This window comes from Pleurodeles waltl, chromosome 9 (genome assembly GCF_031143425.1).
Source record: "Pleurodeles waltl isolate 20211129_DDA chromosome 9, aPleWal1.hap1.20221129, whole genome shotgun sequence".
NCBI lineage: Eukaryota > Metazoa > Chordata > Amphibia > Caudata > Salamandridae > Pleurodeles > Pleurodeles waltl.
In genome coordinates, this window is record NC_090448.1 from 790,436,940 (window position 1) to 790,454,699 (window position 17,760).

The following is a 17,760-nucleotide window of genomic DNA, read 5'->3' on the forward strand; positions in this document are numbered from 1 at the left end:
GGATGGGCTCACAGACTGATGAGGTCTCCTTGGAAAACAACCCAAGGCCTCCCAATTTGGAGCAGTGCAAAAAACACAGCCTCCCAATAACAACAAACTCCTAGCGTTTCATAGTATACAGATCAGGTTTTATGTGGGCATAACACACCATGCCAAAACTCTTCCTACCCCTCCCCACCAACCTAGCAAATGCACAAGCACCTTATTTTATATAGTCCATCCCTATTTTCAGGCTTTGTGAAGCAGAATTGTCTCCCCAACTAGAAAATGCATTGAATTTGCAGAGACGGGAAGAGTTCCAAAATTGTATCATTTCTGTCCTTCAGTGACTAAGAGTAGTCCTGCTCCCAACTCCCACCCAGTAGAGTACTGGGAGGTAGTGCGTATCTGAACACAATACTGTTTGCAAAAGGGATTGGACAGTGGCCATTCAGAATGGTTCAGACTGTGCCTGACTGGACGTTTTGAATCTAAACCGTGCCTAGGATGAGAGAGTATCGCTTTTGGTGAAGCTGGTATAACCACTGAGGAGGTTGAACTTTGCCTCTGATAATAATGGCAAAAGTGGGTTATGCAGAACATTTTACATTTCTCTAGTCCAAATTCGGTCTTCATCGGAAGCACTTTCTCCTCTGTAAATCTTCCATGTGTGGAGCCCTGATATGGCAGATTTACGTATTTCAGCTGGGTAACAGTATTAGGGTTGTGAGGCTAAGTCACAACAATCACATACGACTGATCTATGACTAATAAAAGGTATTGTGACTTCTGAAGAGTCTATATCTGGGCTCATTTGAAGGGGCAGCCTTCCTGAAATACTTCATATAAATCATGTACCTGCTACATGGAAGCTCATCTGCAAACTTTATACAGGCTGGTCGCAACTCCCTGAAACAGCTGTCTCAGTAGCAGCTTTGACAGCTACCGAAGCAGTGCCTAGATTGTTTTCCATCCATCTTTTTGCTTTCTAAGTCATGAAGGAAACTAAAACCAAATTTAGTTAAGATATGAGATGTAGGAAACTCGTGCCCTGTTCAGGAGGCTTGTACTTTCTTAGAAGTAAAGAAGTGTGTGTTTTTGCAATGGCAAGGATCAGGGTCTTTGTTTCTGCTATCTCATGCCAGGATTAGTAACAGAATTCTAGGTATTGCTCTGTGCTGCAATGTCTCCATAATGAGGGATACTGGTGCTTCCTGTTGGATGCTGAGCATGGGGCTGCCTCCTCGCTAATACCTGCTAGAAGTTGAAGTCAATAATCAATGTAAACCCTTAACTAGGGATGGATGTAGGGGTGTAAGATAAAGTACTATCACAACTGTCAGAAGAACCACTAGAGAGAGGTGTGGCATTCCTATCACTCAAAGCCCATGTAGGAAAATGTTACTTACCCTGTAAGAACTGTTCATTGTGTGTGCTATAGTTTCACAAGTTCTGCATACTCCTGCCATCTAGTCTTGGGCTTGGACATTTACCACTTGTCTTTGTTTAAATAAGTCTTTCAAGTCACAATGTATGGTGACTCTGGCCTTTGCTGGCAATGCACATAGCTCCATTGTTAGATTGTTTTTCTTCCAGTGGGAGAGCGTACTGCTTGAGCCATAAGTAGGACATTTTGATGCCCATGAGTGAAAGTGTATACAGAAGGTAAAGTAATTTGGAGCAACCACTGGTTCAGGGGAAGTGGGTGAGTGCATGCAAACCTACAGCACTACACATTACAGATGCTTACAGTGTAATAATTTCTATCCGTAGCATATGTGGCTGTAAATACACATGCTCTGCAAAGACTGTAAAGCAGTGCGTCCTTAAGTGGTGGTCAGCCAGTGGGTGTTGCAGATCCTTAAAACCGTTTGACCCACTCTAGCTTGTCGGCAAGCTAAGACGTCCACAGAGTAGTGTTTATTGAATGTGCATGGAGTAGACCATGCAGCTGCTTTGAAAATGTCAGCTCTAATTTGTAATCCAGAAAATCTATAGTGGTTCCTTTCTTACAGTCAGTATGTGGCCTGGGCCTAGCAGACAACATTCTCTTTCTGTAGTAGGGGGCTGCAGAAACAGTTTCTCAGTCAAACATAAACAATACACAAACCACAGTAACAAACTGAATGTAAACACAATACAACACACCTTCCCGCTTAGAAAACAGAAGGAAAGAAAAGAAATATTAACAGGCAATATTCTAAAATGTATCAATAAAATCCCCACAGTTACTGAGAGTACGTCTGTTCCTACCCTTGTAAGCCACTTAATCACACACATGCTCAGTACAGCTAACACTCTGCTGACTTGTCACTTCACCCTAGGTTTGCTGTCTCAAACCTTCATTGCCGCAACCACTCTATTGTGTCTCTTCAACACCACAGTCCACTCTACTGCCTTCTTCACAAGAAACATTCACCACATCGCCTTCTGGTAAAATTTACAAAAAATCTTTTTCTTTTAACACTGGTCCGCACATGATCCATATTATCCAAGTTTGTTACATTTGGCAACCCTTCTAATATCCCACACTATCATCTTGTGTAATAATGCTGTTTGTAAGCACTTTTATAACCTTCATCGCCTTGCCATACTTTCTCACCCAATCCCACACAACAAACATGGGTTCATTAGCATTCCCTCCACTCTCCTTCTTACAAGATCCAAATCGGCCTACCATTTGCTATTACCTAATGTTTTTCTGAACCACCATGGGCACATTTTGGACACAGGGGTGGTCATTCCAACCCTGGCGGTCCATGACCGCCGGGTTGGAGGACCGCGGGAGCACCGCCGACAGGCCGGCGGTGCTCCAATGGGCATTCCGACCGCGGCGGTAAAGCCGCGGTCGGACCGGCAACACTGGCGGGCTCCAGCCAGTGTACCGCCGCCCATTGGAATCCTCCAAGGCGGCGCAGCTAGCTGCGCCGCCGAGGGGATTCCGACCCCCCCTACCGCCATCCAGTTCCCGGCGGTTCTCCCGCCGGGAACCGGATGGCGGTAGGGGGGGTCGCGGGGCCCCCGTAAGAGGGCCCCTAAATGTATTTCACTGTCTGCTGCGCAGACAGTGAAATACGCGACGGGTGCAACTGCACCCGTCGCACAGCTTCCACTCCGCCGGCTCGATTCCGAGCCGGCTTCATCGTGGAAGCCTCTTTCCCGCTGGGCTGGCGGGCGGCCTGAAGGCGGCCGCCCGCCAGACCAGCGGGAAAGTCAGAATTACCGCCGCGGTCTTTCGACCGCGGAACGGTAACCTGACGGTGGGACTTTGGCGGGCGGCCTCCGCCGCCCGCCAAGGTCCGAATGAGGGCCAGGGTCTCTTCCTTCATGTAACTTGACTGGACTAACCTCAGGGACAGTATGTGGTGTAATGCAATACATCCATAACTTTTCCTGTAAACCCATTACTCCACTGACAACCACTCGTGCCTTTACCATATAATCCTTTCATTCACGATTGAATTTATCCACTACCCTATTACCATGAGGTTCATATAATGTGGTAGTGACATGGGGTACCTCACATTCTTTGCGAAAACTCTTAATTTCCCTCATCTTAAACTGAGCTCCATTATCTGTAATCCAAACATCAGGTCATCCTTGCCTAGCAAAGACCTCTTAAAAAAACGTAACTACTTGAGTGCTGATTTGCGCAACAAATTTTACTTCCGGCCACTTGGAGTGATAACCTATCTTCGCTAAATAAATGTAGATTCCTGAGGTAAAGAAAATGGACAAGAAATATCAAAAGCAATTTTCTCCCACAGAAATTTCGGCCATGCAACAAGTTTTAAAGGTGCACGATTAACCTTTAAAGTTTTGTTTACCCTCCTTTCCATACCTGGCCACCAGAAACATGTTCTGATGAACCTCTTCATAGCTGACATAAGATGCCCCACATGAGCCAGACAAAAAATCACTTTTGCATATCAACCAGAAGGTCATACTTGCCTTCTTTAAATAATAATCCTCTTCCTTCCACGCCCAATTCTCCTGAAACTTTACAAAATGGTAATAACTCTGTGGAAATAAACCCCTCGTTAGGCCAACCTTCCATCACACAATTCCTTACTTTTTGCAATAGGGCATCCCTCGTTTCACTCTGTATACTTCTCCTCTGAAATATCATCAAAAGACCCAGCAACTACATCTTTCATAGTAGCAATCATATCCACTTCTCTCACACACACATCCATATCATCCAATCGGTAAGGTAGCCTTGATAAGCAATTAGTAGTCTTGCTGCACCTCCCAGGAACAAATTCAGCTTTGAATACTCCTTAAGTTTGACTAGCAATGCAAGCAGTGGCATTCCAACCCCCACCCAGGTGATATGTTCAGAAGCAGTTTGTGATCCGTCCCCAAAGTGAATCGACTCCCCTATACATCATTTCTGAAATGTTCAATAGCCCACATGCACACCACCAATTCCTTTTCAATGCCTGCATAAAACCTTTCAGTATAATTCAATGTCCAGAATGCAAATGCTACATTACACTCTTCTTTACCACATCTCTGTGATAACACACAACCAAATCCATAGATGCTACCATCCACAGTAATGATACATTCTTTGTTTAAACAGAAAGGCTTCTACATACATGCCTCCACAATATCTTTCTTTACACAATGAAATGCCTGTTGCTGTTTCTCAGATCAAAGAAATTCCACACTTTTCCTTGTGAGTTCCCTTAAGGGTTTCATTATAGTAGCACAATTCTTAATGAATTTGCTATAATATTAATACAACCCTGTGAATGCGAGGAGTTGGTCTCTATTTTCTGTGCAGGAGCATTGATGATAGCAGCTATAATATATTTATTTGGCAAAACACCATCACCAGACAAAGAATGACCTAAATAATCCACAAAATTGCGGAATAATTTGGATTTAGAACTCTTGAGAGCCAGACCATGTTTTTCTAGCCTTCTATAAACTTAATATGTTCCAAATGTTCTTGTTCAACCTTTGAAAATATCATCTTGAAAACACTTCACAAAGTTGTGCACATCCTTGAAAATATGGAACATAGCCCACTGAAACAGTGATGCAACAGAAACTAATCCAAACAGCATCCTTTTGAATCAATATAGTGCCTGCAGAGTAAGGAATGCAGACTAATGTTTCGAGTCTTCTGTAAAACTCAATCTGACGACAGGCAGATCTCAAATCTAATGTAGAAAATGTTTTAGCACCTTTAAGCATACAAACCACTTCACTGATATTAGGTAAGGGGTGGCAATCTACTACAATATTGGCATTTAACACTCTCAGATCCACACAAATTTTAGATTTTTGATCCGCTTTGTGAGCCAAACCTATAGGAGCCATCCATTCAGATGACTCAATCACCTCAATTATTTCTTCATCTAACATTTCATTCAACATTCTTGAATCCTTTTCTGACATTAATTCGTAGCCCCTCAGCTTTTGCTTAGCAAGCACCACACATTTCTCGATCTTAATACTATGGGAAAAGTCAGTCAGTGTTTCTATAATGTCACTGAACACTTTTGGAAATTTCTCAATTAAGTAAGGTTTCTTTCTTATATCCATTATAATTGACACCCGTTCTTTACTTCTGGGATTCAAAATGATTCAAAGTTTCTATTGGTACAGGCCACTCCAACACATTGACACCATTCTCAGCAACATGCAATTTTATGTTAGCACTCCTACCTCTAAATTCAATCACGGCCCATTCAAAACTAAGGGTATCAATAGCAGTACCATCAAAATGTCATCAGTTATATCAAAACTTTGTAGTTTCAAAAGATCAAAAACTTTTCCAAACTTCTCCACAAAATAGTCTCTTGTGATAATGGCCCACAGTGAGTCAGAATCAACCTTGGGCTTGTATTCAATGCCCAAGATTGTAAACGTATAATTAGAAGGTTTTCTGATTAACAGGCTCTCTTCACCAACACAAAAATCTTTGACACGAAACACAAGACTGTATTTTTGATTTTTTTTCCACCTCCACCCTCTCATTTAGAATCTTCATTGCTAGTAGTACATAAAACGTCCCCTCTTCTTTTTGATTTTTTTTTTCTTTACATCCTTTTATACAAGTACAAAATGGCCCAAACGTCAGCACTTATTACACACCTAGCGTATTGCAGGACACCGAACAAACCGATTTGAGTATTACTACTGCATCTGTGACATACACTAACTTTCTCAACCTTCTTACCAATGGTTGTGCTACTATGGTGAGAATTATTCATGCTACACGCCTCAGTTTTACTCACCCTACACACTTCTTGAGGACCATTTACATATATGCCCTAATTCTTTATCAACTACACACTTTTTTTCTGATTGGTCAAATGTGTAGCAGTGGCAATAGCATCCTGCAGTTTGGGAACACCCGTGACCCACAACTGTTCCTGCATTATTTTTTTTTATTTTTTACTTTCGACATACAATTATTTGATCATTAATCATCTAATCCATTTTAGGACTAAAAATACATTACATAGAAAGGGTTATCAATGCAGTGAAAAATTCATCAAAGGATGCCCCATCGATCTGTGCGTGAGTATAAAATATAAATCTATTTAACACAATACTCATATTTGGTTTACATTGATACTCAATTTTCCTTTGTGCCTCCTCAAAAGCACAGATATCTCCTTGACCTCCGATGGTACAACCTGTGGTAATGTTCTGGACACCACTTGACCCTCAGACCCAAAACAATGGAGCAAAATGTTTTTCTTCTCTGCGCCCATCCTTTCCCCATCAACAGCCTTCATATACGTCACTAACTCTTCCTTCTGTTTTTCTTATGGAATGGTAGGGGCTCCTTTATTCTGTAAAAATGTAAATGGAGGCTCAAAATGCATGATTTTTATCTCATTCCACAAAGAGAAAAAAAATCACTTCAAAGTCCAGGCACAACAGATACCTTTAAGCTGTACCTGATCTTCAAAGGAAAATGAGCTGGGCCCACACAGCTAGTGTAAAATAATACCGAATGAAATTATTCCACAATGCAGCTAATCCATTTGTTTGTAAAATCCAGAAGAGGAAAAGTAAATGTTCAATTAAAACATGGATAAGAATGCTATTACAATTGAACTTCAGTTTATTCCTCGGCCACAAGACATCCAATAGAATGAGCAGTTGTTTCACCAATGAGAGCATTTCATACGCTTGAGCCGGTCACTCTGCGTGCTCGAGAAATCCACCAATGTGTAAAATGCCTCTGCGTGCTTCACACAGGACATGGTACACTTAAACCGGTAACTCAATGCTCTCGAGTGATAACCAAGTAGGGTGACCAGATGTCCTGGATTTCCTTGGACAGTCCCGGTTTTTAGAGGACTGTCCCGGTGTCCTGATGCTTCTCTCAATTTTGAATAAATTTCCCGGTTTTTGGGCCAAAGGTCAGATCATTAATTAAATGTTCCAGTTTTTGGGACAAAGGTCAGATAATCTAGGGAAGCATAAGTTAAAGGTATGCTCTTCTTTAACAGACGCTTACAAAGGAATTTATCTGGTACTGTCAGGCAACACAGTCCTGTGTCTGCTCCCAGCAGAGAGATGCAGTGGGGAGCATGAAGAGGTGGGTGGGAGCGGGTTGAGGTGCAGGGTGGGAGGTCAAGCCATAGCTAATATTCTATATGTAGTCTTGTAAATGTGTGTGTGTGTATTTATATAAAAGCTATGAAAAAACGGAACAGGCCAGATATAAAACTGAGAGTAAAGTCTGTAGTCCTTCTTTTATGTCTGACATGTCCCGGTTTCTGCTCCTCAAAATCTGGTCACCCTATAACCAAGGAATAACATGTTTCTATACTCTCCACTTGCTGATTCAGGAAATAGTGTGCTCAAGCCGGCACGCCGTGCAATCAAGCGATCCCAATAATGGCTTTCAGATGGAAGGTTAGCCTGTTTACTTCAAAATCTAAAAGCTGTACATTCAGAAGTCTTCAGTATTTTCTCAACTGTAACCACCAACTCAACGGATTCCCAAGCAGTACACACAATCAAACATTCTACATTGAAATCAAAGGTCATTTCATCAGTATGAGATCGTATTGATGTAAAAAAATAATATACAGAATAAAGTTGAGCAGCTTTTTATTAGTGCACCACAGCATCTACCTTCAGCCAGGCAATCAAAAGAGCTATGACTAAGGGAACCGTGGAGACAGCCCCTTGGTCAAACAAACAATACACAAACCACATAAACTAACTGAATGTTAACATGATGCAATACAACTCAAGCTTGTTGGCAAGCTAAGATGTCCACACAGTAGTGTTTAATGAATGTGTGTGGAGTGGACCATGTAGCTGCCTTGCGTATACCAGCAATAGAAATGTGACCCATAAAAGACATAGGGGGTCATTACAACATTGGTGGTATAAGGCGCTTACCGCCGTGCAGAAGACCGCCAATACACCGCCGCGGCCGCGGTAGACCTCCACAGCTATTATGACACACATCACGGAATTCGCCGAAATTCAGACACCCACACAATACCGCCACACCAAAGGTCAGCGATAAACATGCGGAAACAAATCCTCCACCTCCACGCCAACAGAAACACGCCCATGCTATTACGACCCACGAATCCACGCGGCGGTCTTTCAACCGCGGTATACCATTGGCGGTACACACCGCCGCGCTCAAAATACACACACATCTACAAAACACAGCCACATTGGACAATTCCAAATACATACACCTGATACACATACACACACCACTCCCACATACCCAACACAATATAAAACACACACCCACATCACCCACAAACCCCTACAACCAAAAATTCTGAGAGAAGGCCAGAGAGACAGCACAGAATAGACAACCCCATCACACAGAGGCACACAACACCATCACCCACACAACATCCAAGCACAAAACACCACATACCACTACACTCACCACACTCATCAACACATACACCACCCCACACATCACCTACACCACCCCATGGCACGCCAAAGACACCCCCGCTTCTCCGAGGAGGAGCTCAGGGTCATGGTGGAGGAAATCATCCGGGTAGAGCCACAGCTATTTGGCTCGCAGGTACAGCACACATCCATAGCCAGGAAGATGGAGCTATGGCAAAGAATAGTGGACAGGGTCAACGCAGTGGGACAGCACCCAAGAAATAGGGAGGACATCAGGAAGAGGTGGGACGACCTACGGGGGAAGGTGCGTTCAACGGTATCCAGGCACCACATCGCGGTACAGCGGACTGGCGGCGGACCCCCACCTCCTCCCCCTCAACTAACAACATGGGAGGAGCAAGTCTTGACCATCTTGCATCCTGAGGGCCTCGGAGGAGTCGTTGGAGGAACGGACACTGGTAAGTCAAATCTTAACTATCATATCCCCCACCCTACCTGCATGCAATCACACCCCCCCACCCTCACACCCTTCCCTATCACCCCAAATCCTCACCAATCTACCCATAACACCAACCACCCATCCCAACCCAAAGACCGGCATGACACAACCTAGCATGGACACCCATCACTAAAGCATGCCCACTGCACAGACCCAGAACACCCCCCAACCATCAGCACACAAGCCCCCACACAGGAATGCCTGCACTGGGGTTCACGCACACCCACTCATTGTACACCATGAAACACACGCATGCAATAATCATGTACTTATACCCCGCAGGAACCCGAAGGAACGTCACCACACCAGAGGGTCCAGACAACACCACTCCACCCCCAGAAGAGGCCCACAGTGACGAGAGCAGCTCTGCCCTACTGGATCTTGATGACCAGCCCGGACCATCGTGGGCCTCAGGACAGTCGGTTCCCCTTGCCCAGACACACCCCAACACCGAGCTGCCACCCTCTGGTAACACCAGCACAGCACCCACCCAGCGGGCCCAAACCTCCCTACCCAGGACAGGTCAATCAGCAGTGTGTCCACCACTACAGGGCACCCAGGGTAACCCACCACCCCAACAACAGGGACCTGGGGGCAGTGGTAGTGGGCACACGGTCCAGGGGACGGAGGCACAGGAACACAGGGGAACTGGGAGGGCTGCTGTGCGACAGAGGGAGGACAGGCCAAGGGAACCAACTCTCCACAAGGCCCTCTCCTACATCATGGGAGCATACCACCACTCCCAGGAGACGATGGCGACGGTCCTGGACAAGTTGCAAGAGACCCTGCGTCTGCAGGAGGAACAATATTTGGGGTTCAGGGAGGAGCTCAGGACCATCGGCTCCGCCCTGGGCACCATCGTAGGGGTGCTGACGGACATTCAAAAGACCTTGAGGGACACCGCGGCACTCCAAGGGGCCCCTGACACTAGCCACGACGATGAACTACCCACCACCTCCGCCGGCGCTACTGGACAGGACGCCCCGCCACAGGACCAACACACCAGCACCCCATCCCCTGCAGACGGACAACCACCACGCAAGCGGGCCCTGAGATACAGGAACAGGACAGAGCAAGATGGCAAGACCCCCTCCAGGAAATAAGACCACCCTGATTGTCCCCCCACTGTGCCACTTTGTTACCCTGTCCAAATCGGAACTGCCCCAGCTCCACTTCCAATGGGCAGATGTGCCATGTACCTGTGAGACTAATAGACTGGACTCTGCCATAGACATTCCTCCACCATCACCCATCACCATTTTACAACCCCCTTCATTTTGTAGCACTTAAATAAACACCCTTGAAACACTAAAAAAAACTGGAGTCAGTCTATGATTTGTAATTCTGTATTATCAATTACAGTTTCATAATGGGTTACCCATTGGAAGGCTAACATACCTATGTCACACATCACAAGCCCTTCAAGGATGCAAACAGTTGACACGTAGGTTACCACATTTGTGAAACTGAAATGGAAGGGGACAACTCAGTTAACAAATAGTGAGTGAAATGTCGCTACAGGATAGAGGTAGATGTGTGAAAGTTAATGTAATGGTAAAAATGAAAATGTTCTCACCTGTGTCTCACTGGAAATATTGCTGTATGACTGACTCCCTGTTGTCGTTTTCTTCTTCCTCAGCTTCCTCCTCATCACTGTCCACAGGCTCCACAGGCTCCACAGCTGCCACAACACCGTCATCTGGATCATCCTCTTGCAGAAAAGGCACCTGGCGTTGCAATGCCAAATTATGGAGCATGGAGCAGGCAATGATGATGTTGCACACCTTCTTCGGTGAGTAGAATAGGGACCCACCTGTCATATGTAGGCACCTGAACCTGGCCTTAAGGAGGCCGAAGGTGCGCTCGATAACCCTCCTAGTCCGCCCATGGGCCTCATTGTAGCGTTCCTCTGCCCTGGTCCTGGGATTCCTCACTGGGGTCAATAGCCAGGAAAGGTTGGGGTAACCAGAGTCCGCCAATAGCCATACACGGTGCCTCTGGAGTTGACCCATCATATCAGGGATGCTGCTATTCCGCAGGATGTAGGCGTCATGCACTGAGCCAGGGAACATAGCATTTACCTGAGAGATGTACTGGTCTGCCAAACAGACCATCTGGACATTCATGGAATGATAACTCTTCCTGTTCCTGTACACCTGTTCACTCCTGCAGGGGGGGACCAGAGCTACATGGGTCCCATCAATGGCACCTATGACGTTGGGGATATGTCCAAGGGCATAGAAGTCACCTTTCACTGTAGGCAAATCCTCCACCTCAGGGAAAATGATGTATCTCCTTACGTGTTTCAGCAGGGCAGACAACACTCTGGACAACACGTTGGAAAACATAGGCTGTGACATCCCTGATGCCATGGCCACTGTTGTCTGAAAAGACCCACTTGCAAGGAAATGGAGCACTAACAGCACCTGCACGTCAGGGGGGATTCCAGTCGGATGGCGGATTGATGACATCCGGTCTGGCTCCAACTGGGTACATAGTTCCTGGATTGTGGCATGGTCAAACCGGTAGGTGACGATTAAATGTCTCTCTTCCATTGTCAACAGGTCCACCAGCGGTCGGTACACCGGAGGATTCCGCCATCTTCTCATATGTCCCAGCTGACGGTGCCTAAGAAGGACAACAGCGAAGAAACAGTCACTATTCCTCCAGGTATGTACCCACAGTCGCACACAAGACTACACCCGACAATAAACCCTTCCTGTATGTGTGTTGAGTGTAGGCCTCAGTATGTGTGACGCAGTTGAAAATGAAACCATGTGGGCCCCTGAAATGGCGGCTGCCTGACCTCTAAACTGGGACAATGTGATTGTGGGGTAACAGCGCTGGCGTTGCACAGCGTCGCGGTAGGCAGTCGTAGAGCGCGGCGCAATGCTGCATTGGTTAACATTGGACCCTATGGGTCCCAGGAGCCAATGAACAGGTGCGTCGGCGGTGATGATGCGCCCGCCGCGGACGTCACCGCCATTTTCTATCTCTTCAATCACTAGATACCTGACCTTCGACAGGAGAGGACCTACACTGCTAGTGTTGCTGTGACCTCAGTCTGGAAGCGACAATGGCTGCTGCGTCTGGGGAAAGGGCCCCTGCCTTCACTGCACAGGAGTTGGAGAAACTTGTGGATGGGGTCCTCCCCCAGTACATGCTACTCTACGGTCCTCCAGATCAACAGGTTAGTACACAGGGAGCACGTTGTAGGGGCTAGGCCTGGGTGGTCTGGGCTGGGTGGAAGAGGGAAGGGGGCAGAAGTCATACTACAGTAAAGCATGGGAATAAATGGGCCACATGGTCAGAGTATGGAGGGGGCCACACACATTGATGTTGCAGTTGGTAATGACTGTTCCTCTTCCCTTGTGCATGTCATGTAGGTCAGCGCCCACCAGAAGAGGGACATTTGGCGTGCCATCGCCAAGGAGGTCCGGATCCTGGGGGCCCACCAGAAACGGGGCACCCACTGCGGAAGAGATGGGAGGACATTCGCCGCTGCAGCAAGAAGACGACGGAGGTTCAGCTGGGGATGGCCTCCCAACGTGGGAGGGGTGCCCGTCGCACCATGACCCCCCTGATGTTCCGGATCCTGGCGGTGGCCTACCCGGAGTTGGATGGGCGCTTATGGACATCACGGCAGACACAAGGTGGTGAGTACAACCTCATTCTGCTGACTTTGCGTGCAGTGGAGAGGTCTGGGTGGGGGAGGTGGGCTGTGGGTGTCACTAGGCCAGGGCGAGTTAGGTAGGCAAGTCCCCTCCGTAATGTAGGCCATGTGGCACTCTACCCCACCTCAGAAGAGTGGCAAGTGGAGGTATAGTTGCCCCTGTGGCATCCATGTGCGCAGATTTCCACCATTGCCATGTAGGCCATATCCCAGATTTTGCATGTGCAGAGGGCAGGAGCACGGCGTTATGCATGGGGCTGCTGCGTCTGTCTTGTCCGCCAACGGTAGCGGTATGCCATGTACTAAAACTCTCTTTCTTCTGTCACCCCCCCCCCCTTTTCCTGCTCTCCCTGTCCTTTTGTACATCAGCATCATCAGGCGGAGGTACAGTGGCACCGGAGCACGAGGGAGCTGTATCCCACATGGCCATGGAGGGCCAAAACACAGACTCTGAATGCACCAGTGGGACGGAGGGCGAGGGAAGCTTCATGTCGGCCACCGGATCACCAACCAGCGACACGGACTCGTCCGCCGATGGAAGCTCCCCTGTGGTGGCGGCACCATCTGTGCGCCCCACTTCTACAGGTACAGCCGCCACCCCCCCTACCAGCACCGCCCTCCCAGCAGCCCCTCAGCCTTCGCCCCGTGCCCGCTCACCCAGGAGGGTGGGCATCACCTTCGCCCCAGGCACCTTAGGCCCTGCCCCAGTCACCCCTGCTGCCCTCAGTGAGGAGGCCATTGACCTCCTCAGGTCACTCACTGTTGGGCAGTCTACCATTGTGAATGCCATCCAGGGTGTAGAACGAGAGTTGCAACACGGTAATGCATTCCTGGAGGGCATTCATTCTGGTCAGGCTGCCCTTCAGCGAACCCTGCAATCTCTGGCCTCAGCACTGATGGCAGCCATTGTCCCTGTGTCCAGCTTCCCCCCTCCAACTACCTCCACCCAACCCAATCCCCTGTACCCCAGCCCATCCCAAGCACACCTACAGACCAGCATGCACACAAGTCAACACACCCAAGTAGCTCAAGCAAATATAGGCACCACACACACCACAGGCACTCACACAAGCATCACACCCATACAGATACAGCAACATCCACTGCCTCCCCTGTGTCCCCCTCCTCCTCTTCTCCCTCCTCCCTCCCAGTCTCGTCTACACACACACCTGCATGCACCACATCTACAGGCACTAGGACTCGCACCAGGACACCCAGCACCACAAGCCGCTCACCTGCACTCACCACCTCGACTGCCATTTACACGTCCCGTGTCCTCTCCCAGTGTGTCAGTGACGCCCCCTCCCAAAGTACCCAAACGCCGGCAATAACTCACCCAACATCCATCCACCTCACGACAGCCTCCAGTACCTGCACCTGCACCCAAAACAGCTAAAGTGACACCTCCTCCAACCACCTTCTCTTCCTCCACTCCCAGACCCCCACCATCACACAAGGTCCCACACTGGAATGCAAGCACTGGGGTACACGGTCACCCACCCATTGCACACCATGGCACACACAGATGCAATAAACATGCTTTTATACCCCTGCAGGACCACTACCCAATGTCACCGGATTGGAGGGTCCACACATGTCCAGACCACCAACAGAAGAGGCCCACAGCGATGACAGCAGCTCTGTCCAACTGGATCTAGATGACCAGCCCGGCCCATCTGGGACCTCAAGACAGTCGGTTCCCCTCACACTGGCACAGGCCACCACAGAGCTTCCCCCCTCTGGAAACACCAGCACAGCACCCACCCAGTGGGCCCATACCTCTGTCCCCATGACACGTCAATCATCAGTGTGTCCACCACTACAGGGAACCCAGGATAACCCACCACCCCAACAACAACAGGGACCTGGGGGCAGTGGCAGTGGGCACACGGTCCAGGGGACAGAGGCCCAGGAACACAGGGGAACTGGGAGGGTTGCTGTGCGACAGGGGGAGGACAGGCTCAGGGAACCACTCTCCACGAGGCCCTCTCCAACATCATGGGAGCCTACCACCATTCCCAGGAGACGATGGCAACAGTACTGGACAAGTATCAGGAGACCCAGCGGCTGCAGGAGGAACAGTATTTGGGCTTCAGGGAGGAACTCAGATCCATCAATTCCACCCTGGGCACCATCGTGGGGGTGCTGAAGGAAGTCCTCAACACCAGGACGGACACTGTGGCACAACAAGGGGCCCCTAACACTAGCCTGGACGATGAACTGTCCACCACCTCCGACGGCGCTAGTGGACAGGAGGCACCGCCACAGGACCACCACACCAGCACCCCACCCCTGCACAGGGAGAACCACACGGCAAACAGTCCCTGAGATCCAGGACAAAGGCAGAGAACGATGCCAACACCCCCGCCAAGAAATGAGACCGCCCTGATTGTCATCCTTCTGTCCCACCTAGTCACCCTGTCCATCCTCAAACTGCCCCAGCTCCACTTCCTATGCCCATTTGGGCAATGCACCTGTGAGACTAATAGACTGGACTCTGCCATGGACATTCCTCCACCATCACCCCTCACCATTTTACAGCACCCTCCAATATTGAGCACTTAAATAAACACCCTTAAAGCACAAAACAATATGGAGTCTGTCTGTGATTTTGAAATAGTGTATTAGCAATTACAGTGTCAAAATGTTCTTTCAATTGTAATGTCAACATACCTATGTCACGCAGCTCTAGTCCATGAGGAAAAAAAGCAGATGTCACACATTGGGACCCACATCTGTGAAATCGTAAGGGAAAGTGACAACTCAGTGACCATACACTGGGTGAAAACGACAGACAGTAGAGAAGTAGTAGTGTTAAAGTACATGTAGTAGGCAGGTTTGTATTCTTACCTGTGTCTCACTGGAAGTATTGCAGGATCACTGAGTTCCTGTTGTCTATGTCCTCTTCTTCTGTTTCCTCGTCTTCACTGTCCACAGGCTCCACAACTGCCACAACACCTCCATCTGGACCCTCCTTCTGCATAAAAGGCACCTGTCATCGCAAAGCTAAGTTGTGAAGCATACAGCAGGCCACGATGATCTGGCACACCTTCTTTGGTGAGTAGAATAGGGATCCACCTGTCACTTGAGCCTGGCCTTCAGGAGGCCGAAGGTCCGCTCTATAATCCTCCGAGTTGCCCCTTGGGCCTCATTGTAGCGTTCCTCTTCCCTTGTCCTGGGATTCCTCACTGTGGTCAGTAGCCATGACTGGTTGGGGTAACCAGAGTCACCTGCAAATGGTGAAAGACAACTGTTAGACACACACTAACCTGTAGGGATATCCCCAAACCCAGACAACCATTCCCACTGACTTGCTTCCAGGTGCTCACCTAATAGCCAAACACAGTGCCTCTGGAGTTGCCCCATCACATAAGGGATGCTGCTATTCCGCAGGATGCAAGCGTCATGCACTGAGCCAGGGAATTTGGCATTAACATGGGAGATGTACTGATCGGCCAAACACACCATCTGCACATTCATCGAATGATAACTCTTCCGGTTTCTGTACACCTGTTCACTCCTGCGGGGGGTACCAAAGCCACATGTGTCCCATCAATGGCCCTATGATGTTGGGGATATATCCCAGGGCATAGGAATCACCTTTCACTGTAGGCAAATCCTCCACCTGAGGGAAATCGATGTAGCTCCGCATGTGTTTCAGCAGGGCAGACAACACTCTGGACAACATGTTGGAAAACATAGGCAGGGACATCCCTGATGCTATGGCCACTGTTGTTTGAAATGACCCACTTGCAAGGAAATGGAGTACTGACAGCACCTGTACTAGAGGGGGGATTCCCGTGGGATGGCGGATAGCTGACATCAGGTCTGGCTCCAACTGGGCACACAGTTCCAGGATTGTGGCACGATCAAGCCTGTAGGTGATGATCACATGTCTTTCCTTCATTTCGACAGGTCCACCAGCGGTCTGTACACCGCAGGATGCCGCCATCTCCTCACATGTCCCAGCGGACAGTGCCTATGAAGGACAACAGCGAGCACAGAGTCAACCAACTCAGAGGTAGGTACCCACAGCTTACACAGAACACGATTCATAATCCGAAATTGGCATGTATGAGTGTTGAGGCAAGGCCTAGGTATGTGTGACGAGGTTAAAAATTAAGCCACGTGGGACCCTGAAAAGGGCGGCTGCCTGACCTGTAAAGTGGGACAATGGGATGTGAGGTAACTGCGCTGGCGTTGTACACCGTCATGGTAGGCGGTCGAAGACCGCGGTGCAATTCTGCATTGGTTAACATTGGACCCTATGGGTCGCAGGAGCCAATAACGATGTACGCCGGCGGTGACGGTACGCACCGCCGCGGACGTGACCGCCATTTTCTATCTGTTCAATCACTCAATACCTGATCTTCGACAGGAGAGGACCTATACTGCAAGTGCTGCTGTGACCTCAGTCTGGAAAAGACAATGGCTCGTGCGTCTGGGGAAAGGGCCCCTGCCTTCACATCGGAGGACTTGGAGAAACTCGTGGATGGGGTCCTCCCCCAGTACACGCTACTCTATGGTCCTCCAGACAAACAGGTAAGAACACTGGAAGCATGCTGTATGGGCTATGCCTGTGTGGAGTGGGGTGGATGAAAGATGGGGGGGAGATTGAGGCGTGCATGAAACGACGGTGAGTGCATGTATACATGGCAAGGGTAGGGACTGTGACGGTGCAGTTGGTAATAACTTTTCTTTTTCCCCTGTACAATTCCTGTAGGTCAGCGCCCACAATAAG